The sequence below is a fragment of the Dermacentor albipictus genome, chromosome 6 (genome assembly GCF_038994185.2).
Source record: "Dermacentor albipictus isolate Rhodes 1998 colony chromosome 6, USDA_Dalb.pri_finalv2, whole genome shotgun sequence".
In the NCBI taxonomy this organism is placed as follows: domain Eukaryota; kingdom Metazoa; phylum Arthropoda; class Arachnida; order Ixodida; family Ixodidae; genus Dermacentor; species Dermacentor albipictus.
Window position 1 is genome coordinate 59322536 of NC_091826.1, and position 10228 is coordinate 59332763.

The following is a 10228-nucleotide window of genomic DNA, read 5'->3' on the forward strand; positions in this document are numbered from 1 at the left end:
GCGCCGGTCGCGCCATCTATCCCCAGCGCCGCGAAGTAGCAGGCCTGGGCTGCCACGCCGGGAGATGCGACCCCGCGCGAAAGCGAAACTTGGGCTTTTCAGCTGGGCGGAAGGCGTGTTTCGCGTTTTTTCTAACCTGTCATTTTCGCTGTCTGGATTCAATCAAACTTCAAGACGTCATGCAAGTCCGCAATGGCTACACTGAGTGCTGTGCAGACTGCAGAAGCGAATACATCGGGTAGGTACGCTATTACGTTTGTACAAACCGCGCGCTATATGCTAGAGCACGTGTGAGCTTTTTGGCACGTAACCTGTGAAGGAATTTACAGCACTGTGTTGGTGCCATATATTATTAAAGCACGCAGAACACTGTCATCTGCACTTTCAGTTTGGTCTTGTTTGTCATGGTCTCTACTGGGTTGGCCGCGTTTGGCAACCAACTGGCGAGGTCGTTTGACTGCCTGGTTAGCAGACGCCTGCCCTTCACCACCTGCACATTGAAAACAAAATAGATGTTATAGTAAGAAGGGCTGTAGTTCTTTCCCATGCCATCACTGTTGCGAAGATATAAAGTCCTCTCATAATGAAATAGAAAATACACCAGGCCAATTGTATCATGCAACCACTTAAGAGTACAACATTCAGAACAAAAGCCTACAGCACTCGAAAAAGCAGCATATGATGCTAAACCTGCACTCATTGGAAAATGAGGTACTACAGTAGTTATAATGTTAAACTACATGTGCAGTCAAAGCCCGTATAACAGGGCGAGCATGACAGATGCAGGTGTTGTACAGTTGCACAAACCATAATAGGGCACGTAAAATTACCATCCCTACTTAAAGCTGCATCATCAGGACCCCTTTGGTACAAGACAACAACTGCACCTGCATTCTAAGAAATGAGCCCCACCAACTGCAGCTACCTGGTACCAGACCTGTTTCGCTTGTGCGAAGCCATCGGATTGTTGGCGCTCCCTTAGAAAAGAAGGCAGTAAAAAAAAAAAAAAACCTAGTGAGAACGATCAAAATTTTGTTACAAAATACAAGAATAATTAAGCACCTTATTTTCCTCGCCATATGAACGGAAATATTTTGCGCTTTGCCCCGCATAACAGCCCGCACGCAGTTTAGAGCTCAGGAGGCTCAAAGGAATTCGTTACGAATGACACCTGCAACACCAGTTCGTAAAGGTAGGTGCGCTACAAGAACACCTTCGGCGACGAGTAGTCGTCCTATACATTTTTGTGGACGCATGCTACGTGACGAGCAGACTTCGCTTTACTTTCATTAGCAATAACGATCACCAGCAAGGCGTACAACTTGTCGTTTACGCTTAATGGTCATTCCGTGCACCAGCTGCAAATATCGCTAACCGCAAACTCAACTGTTCCGCTTAACCGTCGGGAGTTCTGCCTGAATGAAAACACGAAAAGGCTTGCCTTTTTGTTATAGCCAAGGCGAACCACCGGCGCGGGATTCTGCTCTGTAGGCTTGTTGCCCAGCAAGTGCTCGGAGCAAACCTGCGTGTTACACGTATTACGTTTGTAGGCGCAAAGTTGAACGTGGCACCAAAATATACACAGATCGAATACTCACTCGTGCATTTTTACTGGGTTGGTAGTTCTTCCTATTCACTGCAGCTATCCACCGGTGGCGCAGCTTGGCATTCTTCGTTGCGGATGGAAATCGGCGCAGGCTGAAAACACCGCACCGGCACGATTCCCTACGTGTGTTGTGCTCTTCGCAAACAGCGCTAAGCAAACTGCTCCTTTTCCGCTGGTTGTTTTGGCATCCAAACACGACGCAATGATGCCCAGATGACTTCTTCTACTTTGGATCCGTGTGAACGGGCACATTTCCGCACTTTGGAGCCCTAGAGCTGGCGCTTGCCATGTCTACTGGTCGCCGGCGAACACACTTTGGCAGCCCAGTACAAAATAGCGCCGGTCGACCGGGCAACCCGGGTGCGAGAGTATTCGTTCGGTTAGTCTGGGTGCGAGACTAGCGTGTTCTGGTCTATAGGGCAGGTGCGAGCTGGAGACCCGGAGTGATACAGAATACCAGGGGCGCCCGCCTGAGCATGGTCAAGACGGAGGATGGAGAACTATGTGAGCGTCATGAAGATCAGCTACGACACCGCGCGGATGCTCAGCAACCAACATCGCTGGACGAGGAAGGCGCTGAAAGGAACGGAGGATTAGCCCCACCAAACGAAGATGCAGACCCTCTGGCGGGCTTTTCGGGTACCAGCCCCAATTCCTCGGCTAGCGAAGAGCACGAAACGGGAGCTGCCAACACTGGAGTCCCGGAAGAGCATGACACGGGTACTGCCAATGCTGGACCTCTGGCAGTTCCAATTCGCAGATCAACCCGGCGTCGCAAGGCGCCAGACCGTTTCTAGAGCTCCTCCTAAGGGGAAGGAATTTATGTGAAGTCAGCCATTCACGCACGCCAGGAGCGCATGCGTCAATGCCTGAGTGGCATGACGTCACGGCAGAGTTGGCTACCTAAACGACTAACTCAATAAAGGTGCGTTCATTCCTGTTCCTCCGTCCATTACTACAATTACTACCGCCGTTATTGACGAATTCAGTGTGCGTAGGGCTTGAACTACAGCTAGAAATTCAGCCAAAAATACGGAAAAGAAATACGGAATCCTGATAGCAAATGACCAGTCTAGTGCAGGAGAAAAAGTGCCAATTCCAGCTTTTTCTTCACACCGTGAGGCGTCTGTCGCAATGACCGTACTTATAGATCAACTCAATAAATGGTCTTGTAATAAGCCGTTTAATGTATTATAAGAGAGAAGTTTTGCATTATTTGGATAGATGTCATCATATATAATTTGTGGGCTCTGTCGAACATCACAAATAGTCGATACCTCCCAGAGACGTACATTTAAGGGATTGATCAATGTTTGTACGAAGACCACCTGTGGTGTGTGAAAACGATGCCAGTGTACTCCGAAGAAAAGTGCAGGGTGGGAAATGAATATGTATTCCAATCTTGTAATAGGGGATTCACACAATTTTAAGACTGTTTGCACCGTCAGTAAACGAGATCTACACAATATTGAGGGCAACCTGACTTCTTGGTGTAGTATGCTATTGGCAAGACATTTCGGTAATCCGCAACACAGTCGTAGGGCTTGCCGCTCAAGTAGCACAAGCGGATGTAATTTATAAGCTGGAGCACCAGAAAATAAAACACATCCAAATTCTAAAAAGGGCTGCACATACATTTTTTTATATCATTAAAAGTGGATCTCTCCGCATTTCGGACTGACTGTTGCACAGCTTACGTAGCATACCAGCTATTTGCACTGCTTTTTTAACTCTCTGGCCAATACGGCTGAGCCAGCTGAGGGAACCTTCGTATACTACACCTAAATATTTCGCCGACTCCACTTGAGGTATAGTTAAAGGGAGTGTTAAGAGGGAAAACCAATATCGAGCATTTTATAACATTGATTGAAAGGCGAATTTTGTTTAACCAGGTTTCTATATCACTGTTATCAGGTTTCCATATCACTTCAATGATGCAAAGAAAGCAATGTCATCCGCGTATGCGTATGTTTGTACATTTTGATGAACGGGAATGGAACACATCAGAATATGAAATAGTAATGGCGAAGTGAGAGCTCCTTGAGGAACACCTCGTGATTGATTATATATACTCGAGGAAACGCCTCTTAGACAGCAGTAAAATGTTCTTCCATTTAGAAATTCACCAATCCAGTTTGAAAAATAATTTGGAATCTTCTAGATTTCGCAATATATCTAATAAAATTAAGTGTTCTACACTGTCGTAGGCTGTGCAAACGTTTTATGTCACAAGAGCACCTATTTGCCTCTGTCGCCGTGCTAATGTTATTCTAGTATCTCAATCAACGTCACATGCCAAATTGAACCTGATGGTTGGAATCCAATTTAGCAGGGGCTAAGAAAGTCTTTGTTCTGTATGAATTTAATCATATGGGCATATTGAATTATTTCAGTTATTTTATTGAAATTTGAAGTTAACGCAATTGGCCTAATGTTATCGATTGTATATCCTTCCCCATGATTTAAAAGAATAGGGATGATTCTAGCAATTTTCCACGCAGACTGAATCCATGAGAACCAAATTGAGTAATTTACAATAGCTAAAAGGTCATCAGAAGCTTCCTTAACTAAAATTCTGATCATAGTAGATGTTACTCCATCCACGCCGGGATCTGAATCGGGACGTCGCTCCACGATTTCAGTCAATTCTAACATGGAGATTTATGTAAAATCATCTGATGCCCTCCGTAAGCGAGAACAACTCACAAGACGGAAGAAAATCTAATTGATAATCCCTTCGCGATTTCTTCTAGTAATTGTTTCATTTCATCGTTACCTAAGAGTACAGAGTCAATATTAATTTGACGCGGAAGAACTTTTCTAACGAATACAAAACGCAACAATGCACGCTTATTTTTATTGTTAGACAAGAAATCAACATGCTTACAGTCAAATTCATCTTTGGCTTTAGAGACTGTATGTTTAAAGACAGCTCGAAAAATTTTATAGTCACTCCAATTTTTGGGACTCTGGTTATGCAATAATTTTTTCCAAGCAGCTTTTCTCTTTCTGTAGTCTCGAGTGCATTCTTCATTCCACCAAGGACTGTAAGAATTTCTTTTATTCAATCTAATTGTAAATTAAGCCTTCTTTTTCAGAACTTTCCAAAGCGCAACAGATAATCTTGGTTTTTTGTTCTGTAGGCGCATCAGACAGAGATGAAAGAATATTTCGCAAGCATTCTTTCAAAATGTTGTAATTTATGAAAGTTCAAACCTGGTCACTCATAAATGTTACAAGACGTGCAACGTCAAGTATATTGGAAGGGGATCACTGCTTGTCGAACAATCAATAGCCGACCAAGAAGTTACGCAGACCTTGGCCACCGAATGTAAGATCTAGTGAAGAGTATGAGCGGCCTCTCACAAACGTACTAGATCCAGAGTTTACACACGTTAGTCGATTGTCCAAGGACAAGTTGCACAGCCGGGTGCGGCACAAGTCTGTTCTTAAACAAAAGTTGCGATCACCGAATCTGTTGGGACCCGCTTATTGTCTACCACTCGATTGCATCGGTCAACAGCAAATACTCCAGTCCCAGACAATCTTCATGTGTTTCAGCGGGAGAAAGATCAGCATCGACACCTCTGACTATTCCCTTATTGCAGGCGAGGTGAGCAGGGATAAAGGCACTCACCAGTATTGACGCGAATGATGACCACTTAAGCAAATCCGCGACACAGGACTGGTGTGACCATCGACACACGATACCTTCGCGGCCGAACTGCCTCACCTCCGTGATGGTTTGGTATGAAGTAGCAGCAGCATGCAGAGATTTCTGGATCGCCTGGGGATTTGTCAGACGTATCAAGCCTCCATTTGAAGGAACCAGAGCCGCCGGGATGCTGTTCACACCACTGCGGATGAACAAATATAGAGGTAATTCATCCGTTGGAATAGAGGCCGCCCATGGGAAAAAACCGCTACCGGGGAAGTTGATGGACATCAGCCTAGGATGAAGCTGGTGTTAGAATCGGTGAGAGCTCAACAAATAAGATTAGTAAAGCCTAATATCACCCAAAACCTGGCCAAGTGACAGAAGCCGCAGTGAATGCTTTCGCTCAGCAATCCACCACGACAAGTCGGAGCCGCCTCCGGAGGAGCTGCTGCGGCTGTTGTTGTTGTTGTCCTAAGTGGCCGTGGCACATACCCACAGTGGGGGATTGGCCAAGAATTGGGTGGTTCAATTAGGTGCATAAAAATAATAACAAGGGAGTCAACAATTTGAGCATTGGAGTTTAAATGTAAACGTTTTGTGTTCGGAGAAAAAAGGAAATATACAGAAGAAAACCGGGTATGAAATATTAATAATAATTAATAATAGATATGAAATAAAAGAAACCTGTGGTTGGGAGGGAGAACGACCAGTCTAACATTGAAATCAATTTTTTTCAATGAGGTAGTTTTTTATTGCCAAGCGAACGTTTCTGTGGCTGAACCCAATAATGGAGGCTCCAAAAGATAGGATCACAGGCACTGGTAAAGTTAGAGCAATAGAGCCAAGCGGGATTTCAAGTAGTCGTTTTCTTATAATAGAAAAACGTCTGCAGGGCAATGAGAAATGGTCTATTGTCTCCGATTTACCACATGAGCATAATGGTAGGAGGACCACACCAGACTTGTGCAGGTAGAAGTTCAATGGAGGTATACGGCAGCGCAGCTTCGTGATGGACACTTCAATTTTCCGTGTTCGGCAAAAATCTCTGTTCCAAGTGTGTAGGAAATGTCCATAATCCACAGAGTTAGTAATTGCGGCGCCTGATACTGTCTGTATGACACTCCTGCGAAATCTAGTAGCAGTAACATAAGCAGTCTAAGAGCAGCAAAGAAGAATCGGGCCACTTATCGATGCCTCGGCTAGAGAGTCTGCAATTTCGTTTAGGATTAGTCCTTTATGGCCAGGCGGCCAAATCAAACGCACGCTTCTCAAATAACCAGGCACCAATGAATGAAAATTCCTCATCACGCGAAAATCAATAGAAGCAGTAAGGGATGAGCACAATGATAACGAACCAGTGACTATCACCGCTCACATGATTGATGGTCCTAATTTGCGTAATGCCAGCACCACGGCCATGAATTCGGCTAAAAAGATCGGTATGAAATCTGGCAGCCGAAGAGAAAATGTCCAATCGAGAATCGGGGAAAATATTCCTGCACCTGACTTTTCTTCATATTGTGAAGCATCTGTAGCAATTACAACGTTCATCTGGTCATATCTAATCTGAAAGCAATCTGACAGGGACAAATAATGGAATTATCATTATTAAATTGCATGATGCAACAGTGAAGAAGCCTGTCAATGAATTTTACTACGTTTGATTTAAGCGCCATGGGCCTAATTTTCTTCAATACATACCTTCCTTCTTTCTTAAGCATCCATATTATTTTCGCGAGCTTCCGGCGCAACGGAATCGAAGCATATTTAATTGAATAATTCACCAGGTGTAAAAGGACGTTAGGCGATTCCTGTAACAATATTTTTAACATTGCATTTGTGACACCATCAGGACCAGGGGCTGACTTCGGTAAACATAGTGCAGTATCCTTTAGTTCAGCTAAGGAAATTGGAGTGAAGCCTTCCCAAGGATCTAATGTAGAACGAATAGCCGGAAGCCTGGCCGTAAATCAATTTTCTAAGCCTTGGGCAATCTTTTCTCGGGAGGCGCTTATTCCTGCGGGGTCAGAACAATTGAATCTTATGTTAAGGATGTTGGTAGCACCTTCCTAGCACGAAGGAATGCAAATGAAACACGCTTATTTTTTTAATTAGATAGATAATCGTAATGTCTAATATCGTATTCCTCTTTGGCTCGATTAACAGTACGCTTAGATACACCAGCGTGAAACTGATAATTTTTCCAATTTGTCGTGCACTGATTATGCAGAAGCATTTTGCAAGCGGGCTTTCTTCTTCTACAGTCACGCATACACTCATTATTCCACCAAGGACAAGCGGCGCCTTTAGCCGAAGGGATGACAAATTCAGCTTGCTTCCGGGAATCCTCTAGAATTGAGCAAATGACTGAAGCGATTTCCTTATCTTTGGCATTGGCAAGTTTCGAAACGGCAGAACGCAAGAAAGTCCTAAATTTCGTATGACCCACAAATGTGCATGCCTGGTATTCTGAAGATGTTATTGGACAATTGATTTCAAATAACACAGGAAGATGATCACTGTTGCTTGCTGAGTCAGCCGCTACCCACGACAAAACCTTGATGCCAGCGCTACAAAATGTCAAATTTAACACTGAACGAAAGGGTCCTCTAGCAAGCATTACTTGTCCTGTGTTCTCACATGAAAGGTGACTATCAATAGTCCACTCCCAAAGTCGCTTACCGCACAAATCTGTTTTTAGCCCCCACGACACGTGGTGCGAATTAAAATCCCCTACAAACAAAATTTATTTTCTACAGGCAGCCACAGCCCTATCAAGTTGACGTGTACTTTGCATACCGGTGGCGAAATAAGCATTTACAATTGAAAAAGAATGGTATCCTGGGAGACATAAATCTATGGCCAAACTTTCGCAGTAGCAGTCCATGATTAGAAAAAAATTTTTGCCTTGTGACAAATTTTACTGGAAACAAGTATCATTAATCGTCCACCTCGCGAGTCTCGACCTAATCGGAAAGAACGAAAACCTTTTAAATGAAAATTTTTCTCTCGTGAAAGCCACGTTTCTTGAAGAAGTAAGATATCTGGATTGAATTGAATAGATAGGCAAGATAAATTTGTTAAAGTTGAAAATATAGAACGACAGTTCCACTGCAGCACTTTCAACTGTCCAATGGCGTTGAACGCACCGCAGTGGCAACTGCCGCCTTTTGAATACTTTCTGTAAGCACAGGAGTTGGTTGACTCTTTTTTGATTTTGGTTTCATAGTTTTTAAATTGGGGACCCCATACGTTCGGGAGCTCGAGTGTCAAGTTCCATATGTGCGGCACTAACAGTGTCTGAATAAGAGGGCTCATCCTTGCGTGGTTGGACTAGCGAAGTGGTGTCTGTGGAATGTTCTACCACTGTGGAAGGCGTCGCTACCTCGTTGCTAGGCATTCGAGGTGTGGCGTTAGATACTGCGGACTGCATTTGCGTCTTAGTGGTCTGCATTATTTGCATCATGTGACTGGAAATGATTTGCGCTAAGCAATCAGAGAGACTGGATATCAATTTATCCATAGCTTTAGCAGCTGCTTTTTCCACAGCAGAGTCAATTGCTTCTGAGAGATTAAGATCCATGCTTGGAGCGTTGCGCGCTCTAACACCAGAGTATCGGAATGCCCTGTCTTTGATAGCTAAAATTGCATCTCTTCGGGAGCAGTGATGGCGGTCGATTATTTCAAGAATTTGTATTCCTTGAGCGCGAGCTGAGCACTTCGAATAGTGTGCTGGGTGTTCTCCCCCACAGAGGCAGCACTTTTGAGATTGAGTAGAGCATTCACTTGAAGAATGACCATCTCCACAAGTGCGGCAACGCAAGTTACCCTTACATCCTCCTGCACATTGGCCGAATCTCCAACAATTCTTAGACTGGTTGGGACGTGAAGCAAGCGGCTCTACACGGAAGCCAAGAGGCCACATGTTTATTTCAGATGGACATGATGTGTCCACAAACGTTGCAATAACAGATTCTGTCGGAACCCTCTCGTTATTTGCCAGTCGATTGCAACGGTAGATAGCAATGACGCCTGCTGCGGATAGCTTGTCCATGGTTTCAGTAGGACTTAATCGGGAGTCTGCGCCCTGTACAAGACCCTTTGTGCACGAAAGGTGAGGCGGAATGAAAGCACTCACCGGGGTGGAAGCGAATGGAATGCATTTCAAGAGGTCTTCACACAGGTCTGGAACGCTCGCACGGTCTGGAACACTCGTCCGAACGCTCGCACATCAGTGATGGTCTGGAAGTGGTTGGACGTGAAGTGCCTTCTGGACAGCCTGTGGATTCGTGATCCTGATGGAACGTCCATTGGTAGGCACAAGCTCCACAGGAATGGTGCTGACGCCACTGCGAAAAAATAAATCAATGGGCAATTCATTAGGTGGTAGGGATGGTGACCAGGCGGATCGCGCCTGGCCAGGAGAACTGGTCGACATCAGCTCATGCCGGCTGACGCAAGGAATACCAATCAACCAGGAACTAAAATAAGGGTATTGAGATTACCTGAAACTCCCGATACTCTGCCAAAGACCACTGCATGTCAACGAAACGGTCGTTCTGTCGAGGCCAGCAGGAACCAGGGACAACAGCCGTTCGATCCACGAGTCGGCACAGCCCAGCACAGCCGACGTTCCAGCTTCCTGAATCGGGGTCCTCTTCGGTTACCGTGTCGCGTGCTGGCACGAGCCAGTGCTTGAGAGCTGATGATGATGATGATAGCCTCATATTATGGCTCATACCCACACTGGGGGATTGGCGAAGAATTGCGTGCTGAAACGTTCACCTATTTTTTTTTGAAGTGCCACTTATTCGATGTAAAAAAATATATATATAACGAAAGAGAGATAAGAAAACATACTAAAACAAATAAAATACAAGAGAAAAGTTAATAATTTATTCGTTTTCTTGACGTTATGTAACTGCAAACGGCCTCAAATACCTCCCTGTGGCTGACCCCTATAA

General features: G+C 44.7%; 1 protein-coding gene across 2 annotated transcripts in view; it reads right to left on the reverse strand.

Annotated features, from left to right (window-relative positions):
- The window catches only part of LOC139061092 (uncharacterized), a 52885-nt gene extending 42934 nt beyond the window's left edge, over positions 1-9951 (reverse strand). Inside the window, exons 1-3 of one of the 2 annotated variants that reach the window (XM_070540611.1) lie at positions 9770-9951; positions 9403-9613; positions 5340-5463 (exon numbers count right to left, since the gene is read on the reverse strand). The gene's annotated coding sequence lies outside the window, so the exon portion shown is untranslated. The remainder of the gene's footprint in view (positions 1-5339; positions 5464-9402; positions 9614-9769) is intronic. The other variant, XM_070540612.1, reaches the window with a different exon arrangement.
- Between the last annotated feature and the right edge of the window lie 277 nt (positions 9952-10228).